This window comes from Rattus norvegicus, chromosome 15, assembly GCF_021556685.1.
Source record: "Rattus norvegicus strain SHRSP/BbbUtx chromosome 15, alternate assembly SHRSP_T2T, whole genome shotgun sequence".
In the NCBI taxonomy this organism is placed as follows: Eukaryota; Metazoa; Chordata; class Mammalia; order Rodentia; family Muridae; genus Rattus; species Rattus norvegicus.
The window spans coordinates 77,444,245-77,455,743 of record NC_141548.1 but is presented as its reverse complement, the minus strand read 5'-3'; the positions used below and the strand labels follow the sequence as shown (position 1 = coordinate 77,455,743).

The 11,499-nt window shown below is 36.9% G+C and overlaps 1 pseudogene; it reads left to right on the top strand.

The window, feature by feature from the left end:
- The first annotated feature begins 11,171 nt into the window (after positions 1–11,171).
- LOC120097225 (small nucleolar RNA SNORA2/SNORA34 family) lies at positions 11,172–11,299 on the top strand (annotated as a pseudogene).
- The last annotated feature ends 200 nt before the right edge of the window (positions 11,300–11,499 follow it).

Below are 11,499 nucleotides of genomic sequence, written 5' to 3'. Positions count from 1 at the left end.
ATGATCAAAATGTGAATGCTTCACTCCTTCTTTAAAAGGGGAACAAGAATACCCTTGGCAGGGAAGAGAGAGGCAAAGATAAAAAAAGAGACTGAAGGAACACCCATTAATCGCCTGCCCTACATGTGGACCATACATATACAGCCACCCAATTAGACAAGATGGATGAAGCAAAGAAGTGCAGACGGACAGGAGCTGGATGTAGATCGCTCCTGAGAGACACAGCCATATTACAGCAAATACAGAGGCGAATGCCAGCAGCAAACCGCTGAACTGAGAATAGGACCCCCGTTGAAGGAATCAGAGGAAGAACTGGAAGAGCTTGAAAGGGCTCGAGACCCCATATGTACAACAATGCCAAGCAACCAGAGCTTCCAGGGACTAAGCCACTACCTAAAGACTATAATGGACTGACCCTGGACTCTGACCTCATAGGTAGCAATGAATATCCTAGTAAGAGCACCAGTGGAAGGGGAAGCCCTGGGTCCTGCTAAGACTGAACCCCCAGTGAACTAGTCTGCTGGGGGTGGGTGGCAATGGGGGGAGGGTGGGGAGGGGAAAACCCATAAGGAAGGGTAGGGGTTTGGGGGATGTTTACCCGGAAACCGGGTAAGGGAATAACACTCGAAAGGTATATATGAAATACTCAAGTTAATAAAAAAAAAAAAAGAAGTTGAAAAAGAGGCAAGTAATTGAGTCATCTATTTATCTGAAAGAGGGAATTAACAGTAAGAAAAACTAAATAATTCAAAAACTGAATCAATAGTTTAATAAAATATGTCCTAACAAAAATTCAAAAATATTTTCAAATAAAAATGAAAAGACAACAAATTCTGCTAAACAAATATTTCATGTCCTTGTCTGTCAGAAAAATTAAGATTCTATCTCATCACAGGTGAAATGGCTATAATAAACAATAAAGAGTAAAGGTTGCCAATAATTTAGAGGAAAAAGAAGTCATATGGCCATTCCTCAACAAGAAATCAAAATTATAATATACACCATCTCATGGAATCTATTCAAAAGAATCAAACTCATTTAACTATCAAGTGAATTCATTCTCATGTATAACTTTAGTACTCCTATGGTCACATGTTTAGGGGATCAATTTAGAGAACTATAAATGAAAAATATATAATGCGAATGTGGTATAAATTTAATTTCCAATAAAGTGTTTTGAGTAATGGTTTGAAAAGATTGTGCCATTTTTAAGAAAATAAATGGTATTTTAAATGAGCAAATTTAGTAAAAATAGTGTGATTTTAATAAAACAAATATGAACTTTTTTACATACAGAATTTTTAAGGATCACAAAGTACATGCAAATGACGCACATTTCACTTTCATTTCATTAAGATTCTTTAAATATGATCTCTACATGAATTGAGCCTTGGAAATTTGATATTTGTATACTCATAAAAATAAAAGCATTTAACTTCTAGTCTCATATTTATTTTGAATGGCTTTGTTATTTTATCTTTGACTTTTCTCTTTAATTATTATTTATCTCTTAAGTGTGAAATCCTGAAGGAAAATTGCACTTTTAAGGTTCATACACTGCTAATGTTTTCCTTCAGTTTAATTTGTTTTGGTAATTACCGTGAATAGTAAATATAATATTGTTTAGATAGGTTATTTTTGTATTTGGTATAATTACCTCTTTATTTTTCTGCTAAATGTATCTTAATTCAATATCATCAAATAGAAAGGCTTTATTTTGCTGTTTGATACTCCTAATAAAAAATGTTACATGTATGTCCACAAACAAATATAGAAAGTCTATTCATGAAATAAAGTACACATTTGAACACAATTAAGTGACAGTATAATTATTATTTGCTCTAATAATTAGATGTTTATTATATTTTTATATGTTTTTATGGTTGAGCATTTTTTTCCATTTATTTCATATTGTAAATGAGAAAGGTTCACAGAAAGAGCAGTTTGACAATATTAACACTGACCACGTTAGGGTTCATTACACTGATACGTTTTTGCTTTTTTGTTGTTTTCATTATTGTTATCGAATTTGTGACCTATTATTTTAATAAGATGTGTTCTGTAGTTCAGTAAATATTGTGCCATTTTTCCACATTTGTCTCCAAAACACTATTCTTCCTTCCCCCTTTGTGTCAATGGTAAATACATAGCACTACAGTGAAATGTGAAACTCACAAACACACTGATATATCGATGATTCATGAAAAGCATGACTGCATTAAGTTCAGATCCTGCTACCTGGCTGGAATTGTTTATTACTTGTAATACTTTACTAGCAGAATCATCTGTGCCTCATGCAAAGATTATATTTTTTGCAAATATGCATAACATGACTTATTTCTCCCATGTTTATAACTTTTACTATCTTTATTTTTGTTTTATTAGTATATTATGAACTATATTTAATAAAAGTGGCAAAGTTAGCATCATCAGTTCATTACTGTTTTCTGGCTAGGTACCAAAAGAAATCTAAGACATCAGACTTTAAAGATTCCTACATATTTATTTTTATTGCAGCACTGATAACAATAACCAAATAGACCCAGCATCAGGATTCTGTTAACATGTGCATATGGACTGTATGAAAACATAGGATATCTTCTTCCAAAGTCTTGGATCAATGGTGAACAAAATCAAGGTTGAGGAAATTGGGCTTACATTTGGACGTCTTCACATTTTTAACAAGACAACTTAGAAAATGTCTCTGGAAGAAACTTTACAAAAAATTTACAGGAATTTGAGAAGGAAAAAAATTCAACAGCATAGGCAAGCTGTACATTTTGGCAACTGTTGGAATGAAGGAGATAATGATGAAAAAGTGAAACACATGTTTGATTCAGTGTCTTAAAAGATGGCACATTCGGCAATGGAAGTTGGCAATGGATATGTATCAATGGATATGGTCAGTGGAGAAATAATGAAGAAGCATAGAGTTTGTTGAAAAGTTTGTCAGTTTTGTTCATTATCAGAATGGAAAATAAGGCAGGGAAGAGTTAGAGTTTTATGAGCTACAACTCCAAGAGCAAACAGGCTTAGGCCCTCTGAAGAGGTCCTTGGAGGGAGAGGTTATAGTGAAGGACGATTATATTATCTAATTAAGGAGAAAATTATTCCTCCTTTTGCCACCACATGCCTTCAAGAGAATCTACTTTCATTCCTGGGGTTCTTATGATCATAGACTTTTTCTGGGATCATTGACACATTCTGCTTAACCTTTATGACAGAATTCAACTGCATACAATTCTCTAATTTTATGTGTAAGATAAGCACATATTACTTTTAAAACATAAAATAGTCATAGCCAAACATAGTTTTTGAACAAGAAAATAAAAATTTCAAGCTTTCAGAGTCTGGGACAGAGGGAATCCAATTTTAGTTTGTATAATTAACAGGCAAAAATGCTCTGTCAATGTAGGCCAATATTCCTTTCACGAACAGATTAATTTTCTCTTTTCTTAATCCGTGTTAAAATAGTTCATAACTGTTCACGAAGACAAAGATGTACTTCTGCTACATAGGTCCAACCTGTGCTTGTTCTTAGGTTGATTGCTCAGTCTCTAGGAATGACCAAGAGTCAAGGTTACTTGACTCCATCTTCTTTTGGCATGCCTATCCTTATCCCCTCCAATCCCTCAATCCTTTCTCCAACTCTTCCACAAGCCTCCCTGACCTCTGTCCAATGTTTCATTGTAGATCTCTGCATCCAACAGCTGCTGGATGGAGTCTCTCAGATGATAGGTATGCGAGGTTGTCTGCAAACATAAGAGAGTATTATTAATAGTGTTAGGGATTGGTCCTTACTCATGGGATGAGTCTCAGTTTCTGGCAGTCATTTGTTGGCCATTCCCTCCGTCTCTGTTTTATCTTTGCCCCTGTACACCTTGTAGGAAAAAAACTCTTTGGATCAGACAGATTTTGGGGGGGGGGAGGGGAGTTGCTGTCTTTATCCCTCCTCTGGGATTCCTTCTTGGCTAGAGGAAATGGCCACTTCAGATTTCAAATCTCATCTAGAGTTGTCTCCATAGCCCCTGAGGAGCCTCCTTCTATCTCAGATCTCTAGCACAATCTAGAGATTGGCCCCTGCTCCAAATTTCATCCACACTTTCTTGATCACCCTACATTTGATCTGCCCCCTTCTCTGCTCTTCTCCTCATCTCCTCTCCCACCCTGTTCCCTCTCTCCTTCTACTTCCAATAACTATTTTATTTCCCTGTATGTAGGATATTCAACCATATTCCCTTGGACTCTCCTTGTTATTTGGTTCTTTTGGATCTTGTTGATTATAACATAGTTATCTTGTACTTTATGTCTAATATGCACTTATAAGTGAGTACATACCAAGCATGGGCTTTGGGTCCAGGTTACCTTAGTCAGAATATTTCTAGTTCCATCCATTGTCTGGTAAAATTCAAAATGTCCTTGTTTTAAGTGGCTGAATAGTATTTCATTGCGTAAATGGAACACATTTTCTTTATCCATTCTTCAATTGAGGGACATTTGGTTGATTCAAGTTTCTAGCTATTGTGAGTAAAGCTGCCTTGAACAAAGTTCAACATACTTCCTTGGGCTGTGGTGGATCACCTTTAGAGTAATACACTCAGGATGGTCTTGAGGTAGAACTATTCTCAATGCTCTGAGACACTGTCAAAATGGTTTCCAGTGAGGTGTAAGTTTACAATCCCGCCAGCAGTGGAGGAGTTCTCCCCTTGTTTCACATCTTCACCAGCCTGCTGTCCCTTGAGCTTTGGATCTTACTCATGGGTATAGCGTGGACTGTCAGAGTCATTTTGATTAGAATTTTTATGATGACCAAGGATGTTGAACATTTCTTTAACTGTTTACCTGCCATTCAAGACTCCTCTGATAACAATTCTCTGTTTATGTCTGTGCAACATTTTTCAGTTGGATTATTTGGTTTGTTGGTATCTAACTTCTTGAATTTTTATTATATTTTGGAGATTAGCCTTCTTTCAGATGAAGGTGAAGAACATTTTGCAATCTGTAGGCTGGCATTTTATTTTTAGTCAAGGTTCTTCCTTGACCTTTGGAAGGTTTCTGTTGTATTAGATCTAGTGTACTTATTTTTAGGATGAGATGTTTGATCCATTTGGACTTGAATTGTGTGCAGGGTGAAAAATATAGATCTATTTGCATTCATCTACATGCAGACATCCAGTTATATCAACAATATTTGTTGATTATAGTCTCCATTTTTAATTATATGTTTTGACTTATTTATCAAATATAAAGTTTATTTAGGTATGGTATGTAGGTTTCTTTCTGAGTCTTTCATTCAATTCCATTGGTAAACCTGCCTGTTTCTATACCAATACCATGCAGTTTTATGATTATTGCTGTGTACTACTACTTGAAGTCAGGGGTGCTAATGCCCCCAGAGGTTCTTTTATTGTTCAAGAATGTTTTCACTGTCTTAGATTTTATTTTTTTGCTTTTCCATATGATGTTGATAATTGTTCTTTCAAATTCTGTAAAATTTTTGGTTGGAATTTTGATGGGAATTGCATTGACTCTGTAGACTGCTTTGGTAAGACAGCCATTGTCACTATATTAATCCTACTGATCCATGAACATGGGAAATCTTTCTATCTTCTGATATCTTACTAAATATCTTTCTTCAGAAATGTGAAGTTTTTGTCATCCCAGTCTTTCATTTATTCAGTTGGAAGTATACCAAGATATTTTGTAGTATTTGTGACTATTATGAATGGTATTGTCTCCCTATCTATTTCTCTGCATGTTTATCATTTGTTTGCTTGTTTTGAGCTAATTTTATATATGAACACTTTGCTGAAGATGTTTATCAGCTCTAGGAATTTTTCTAGTGGAATTTTGGGGCTCACTTATGTATACTCTAATATCATCTGTGAATAGTATTGACTTCTTCCTTTCCAATTTTTATATCCTTTTGTTTCCTTATGGTTTTAGCTAGAACTTCAACTACTATCATTGTCCCTGATTTTAATGTAATTGCTCTAAGTTTTTCTACATTTATTTAAAAGTTGGCTATTTGCTTGCTGTATATTGCATTCATTACATAGTTATGCAACTATAATTATTTAGTTATATAATTTTATTTTTGCTTTCTAAGGCTTTTAGCATGAAAGGTGTTCAATTTTGTCAATGACCTTTTCAGCAACTAATGGGATGATTATGTGGTATTTTTTCTTTCAGGATTTTTTTTAATAGGATGGCTTACAGTGTTGCATGTTTGTAAGTATTTTACTGAGAATTTTTGCATCAATAATCATAAAAGAAATTGGTCTGAATTTTTCTTTCTTTGTGTGGTTTACATATGAGAGGGACATGTAATCCACTTTGGAATCAAAAGAGTGATTTCTCAGAAAACTAGGAGTCTACTACCTCAAGGCTAAGCTACAATACTCCTTATCATATAACCAAAAGGACATTCATCCTATCACAAGAGCACTTACTATGTTCATAGCAGTTTTATTAGTAATTGCCAGAAACTCGATCCAATCTAGGTGCAAACCTAACAACAGCCCCACCTGCAGCCCCATAACATCGCCTCTAGCAACCCTGTCAGTAGCCATCTAGAAATGCTAATGATAACAGGTGACATTCAAGGAGGTGAGCTTTCCAATATTTTTGCATGAAAATGCAGCTATAAAAATGCAGAGTCCTCAACTCCCCAATAAAAAGACATAGATTAACAAACTGGATATGCAACGAGGACCCTGCATTTTGCTGCCTACAGGAAACACACCTCAGAGACAAAGACAGACACTACCTCAGAGTGAAAGGCTGGAAAACAACTTTCCAAGCAAATGGTCAGAAGAAGCAAGCTGGAGTAGCCATTCTAATATCAAATAAAATCAATTTTCAATTAAAAGTCATCAAAAATATAAGGAAGGACACTTCATATTCATCAAAGGAAAAATCCACCAAGATGAACTCTCAATCCTAAATATCTATGCCCCAAATACAAGGGCATCTACATACATAAAAGAAACCTCACTAAAGCTCGAAACACACATTGCACCTCACACAATAATAGTGGGAGATTTCAACACCCCACTCTCATCAATGGACAGATCATGGAAACAGACATTAAACAGAGACGTAGACAGACTAAGAGAAGTCATGAGCCAAATGGACTTAACAGATACTTATAGAACATTCTATCCTAAAGCAAAAGGATATACCTTCTTCTCAGCTCCTCATGGTACTTTCTCTAAAATTGACCATATAGTTGGTCAAAAAACAGGCCTCAACAGATACAGAAAGATAGAAATAATCCCACGCGTGCTATCAGACCACCACGGCCTAAAACTGGTCTTCAATAACAATAAGGGAAGAATGCCCACATATACGTGGAAATTGAACAATGCTCTACTCAATGATAACCTAGTCAAGGAAGAAATAAAGAAAGAAATTAAAAACTTTTTAGAATTTAATGAAAATGAAGGTACAACATACCCAAACGTATGGGACACAATGAAAGCTGTGCTAAGAGGAAAACTCATAGTGCTGTGTGCCTGCAGAAAGAAACAGGAAAGAGCATATGTCAGCAGCTTGACAGCACACCTAAAAGCTCTAGAGCAAAAAGAAGCAAATACACCCAGGAGGAGTAGAAGGCAGGAAATAATCAAACTCAGAGCTGAAATCAACCAAGTAGAAACAAAAAGGACCATAGAAAGAATCAACAGAACCAAAAGTTGGTTTTTTGAGAAAATCAACAAGATAGATAAACCCTTAGCCAGACTAATGAGAGGACACAGAGAGTGTGTCCAAATTAACAAAATCAGAAATGAAAAGGGAGACATAACTACAGATTCAGAGGAAATTCAAAACATCATCAGATCTTACTATAAAAGCCTATATTCAACAAAACTTGAAAATCTACAGGAAATGGACAATTTCCTAGGCAAATACCAGGTACCGAAGTTAAATCAGGAACAGATAAACCAGTTAAACAACCCCATAACTCCTAAGGAAATAGAAGCAGTCATTAAAGGTCTCCCAACCAAAAAGAGCCCAGGTCCAGACAGGTATAGTGCAGAATTCTATCAAACCTTCATAGAAGACCTCATACCAATATTATCCAAACTATTCCACAAAATTGAAACAGATGGAGCACTCCCGAATTCCTTCTATGAAGCCACAATTACTCTTATACCTAAACCACACAAAGACCCAACAAAGAAAGAGAACTTCAGACGAATTTCCCTTATGAATATCGATGCAAAAATACTCAATAAAATTCTGGCAAACCGAATCCAAGAGCACATCAAAACAATCATCCACCATGATCAAGGCTTCATCCCAGGCATGCAGGGATGGTTTAATATATGGAAAACCATCAACGTGATCCATTATATAAACAAACTGAAAGAACAAAACCACATGATCATTTCTTTAGATGCTGAGAAAGCATTTGACAAAATTCAACCCCCCTTCATGATAAAAGTCCTGGAAAGAATAGGAATTCAAGGCCCATAACTAAACATAGTAAAAGCCATATACAGCAAACCAGTTGCTAACATTAAACTAAATGGAGAGAAACTTGAAGCAATCCCACTAAAATCAGGGACTAGACAAGGCTGCCCACTCTCTCCCTACTTATTCAATATAGTTCTTGAAGTTCTAGCCAGAGCAATCAGACAACAAAAGGAGGTCAAGGGGATACAGATCGGAAAAGAAGAGGTCAAAATATCACTATTTGCAGATGATATGATAGTTTATTTAAGTGATCCCAAAAGTTCCACCAGAGAACTACTAAAGCTGATAAACAACTTCAGCAAAGTGGCTGGGTATAAAATTAACTCAAATAAATCGGTAGCCTTCCTCTACACAAAAGAGAAACAAGCCGAGAAAGAAATTATGGAAACGACACCATTCATAATAGACCCAAATAATATAAAGTACCTCAGTGTGACTTTAACCAAGCAAGTAAAAGATCTGTACAATAAGAACTTCAAGACACTGAAGAAAGAAACTGAAGAAGACCTCAGAAAGATCTCCCATGCTCATGGATTGGCAGGATTAATATAGTAAAAATGGCCATTTTACCAAAAGCAATCTACATATTCAATGCAATCCCCATCAAAATACCAATCCAATTCTTCAAAGAGTTAGACAGAACAATTTGCAAATTCATCTGGAATAACAAAAAACCCAGGATAGCTAAAACTATCCTCAACAATAAAAGGACTGCAGGGGGAATCACTATCCCTAAACTCAAGCAGTATTACAGAGCAATAGTGATAAAAACTGCATGGTATTGGTACAGAGACAGACAGATAGACCAATGGAATAGAAATGAAGACCCAGAAATGAACCCACACACCTATGGGCACCTGATTTTTGACAAAGGTGCCGAAACCAATCAATAGAAAAAAGATAGCATTTTCAGCAAATGGTGCTGGTTCAACTGGAGGTCAACATGTAGAAGAATGCAGATTGATCCATGCTTATCACCCTGTACAAAGCTTAAGTCCAAGTGGATCAAGGACCTCCACATCAAACCTGATACATTCAAACTATTAGAAGAATAACTAGGGAAGCATCTAGAACACATGGGCACTGGAAAAAATTTTCTGAACAAAATACCAATGGCTTATGCGCTAAGATCAAGAATCGACAAATGGGATCTCATAAAACTGCAAAGCTTCTGTAAGGCAAAGGACACAGTGGTTAGGACAAATCGGCAACCAACAGATTGGGAAAAGATCTTTACCAATCCTACAACAGATAGAGGCCCTATATCCAAAATATACAAAGAACTCAAGAAGTTATACCGCAGGGAGACAAATAACCCTATTAAAAAATGGGCTTCAGAGCTAAACAAAGAATTCACAGCTGAGGAATGACGAATGGCTGAGAAACACCTAAAGAAATGTTCAACATCTTTAGTCATAAGGGAAATGCAAATCAAAACAACCCTGAGATTTCACCTCACACCAGTGAGAATGGCTAAGATCAAAAACTCAGGTGACAGCAGATGCTGGCGAGGATGCAGAGAAAGAGGAACACTCCTCCATTGTTGGTGGGATTGCATACTGGTACAACCATTCTGGAAATCAGTCTGGAGGTTCCTCAGAAAATTAGACATTGAACTGCCTGAGGATCCAGCTATACCTCTCTTGGGCATATACCCAAAAGATGCCCCAACATATAAAAAAGACACGTGCTCCACTATGTTCATCGCAGCCTTATTTATAATAGCCAGAAGCTGGAAAGAACCCAGATGCCCTTCAACAGAGGAATGGATACAGAAAATGTGGTACATCTACACAATGGAATATTACTCAGCTATCAAAAACAACGGCTTTATGAAATTCGTAGGCAAATGGTTGGAACTGGAAAATATCATCTTGAGTGAGCTAACCCAATCACAGGAAGACATACATTGTATGCACTCACTGATATGTGACTTTTAGCCCAAATGCTTGAATTACCCTAGATGCCTAGAACAAATGAAACTCAAGACGGATGATCAAAATTTGAATGCTTCACTCCTTCTCTAAAAGGGGACCAAGAATACCCTTGGGAGGGAAGAGAGAGGCAAAGATTAAAAAAGAGACTGAAGGAACACCCATTCAGAGCCTGCCCCACATGTGGCCCATACATATACAGCCACCCAATTAGACAAGATGGATGAAGCAAAGAAGTGCAGACCAACAGGAGCCGGATGTAGATCGCTCCTGAGAGACACAGCCAGAGTACAGCAAATACAGAGGCGAATGCCAGCAGCAAACCGCTGAACTGAGAATAGGACCCCCGTTGAAGGAATCAGAGAAAGAACTGGAAGAGCTTGAAGGGGCTAGGGACCCCATATGTACAACAATGCCAAGCAACCAGAGCTTCCAGGGACTAAGCCACTACCTAAAGACTATAATGGACTGACCCTGGACTCTGACCTCATAGGTAGCAATGAATATCCTAGTAAGAGCACCAGTGGAAGGGGAATCCCTGGGTCCTGCTAAGACTGAACCCCCAGTGAACTAGACTGTTGGGGAGAGGGCGGCAATGGGGGGAGGGTTGGGAGGGGAACACCCATAAGGAAGGGGAGGGGGGAGGGGGATGTTTGCCCGGAAACCAAAGAATTATTATTAAGTATTAAATAAATTAAAAAAAAAACAAAAAAAAAAAAAAGAAAGAAACACTACAAAAAAAAAATGCAGAGTCCTATGGCTCTCACTGAAGACCAGCAATTGTACAGTGGCTGTTGGTTTCAGGCAGATGCCTAAAGAACTGTGGTTTTTTGGCTATTCTGGACTTCAATAGAGAATGACTATTCCCTTTGGAAGAAACAACCTCTTGTTCTGTCTGGTTTGACAACTTCAGTAATGACTGATTCTTAGGAACAGGAGAGTACTGGGAAAAGTACTGAGAATAAACTAATTACTTAAAAAAAAATACAGAGTCCTTGGAGATTTTGTTCCATGATTGCTTCTTGCTCCTGATATGCCTTTCCTGTCACTATTACATAGCCTAAGGATTCCTTGGAATTTGCCT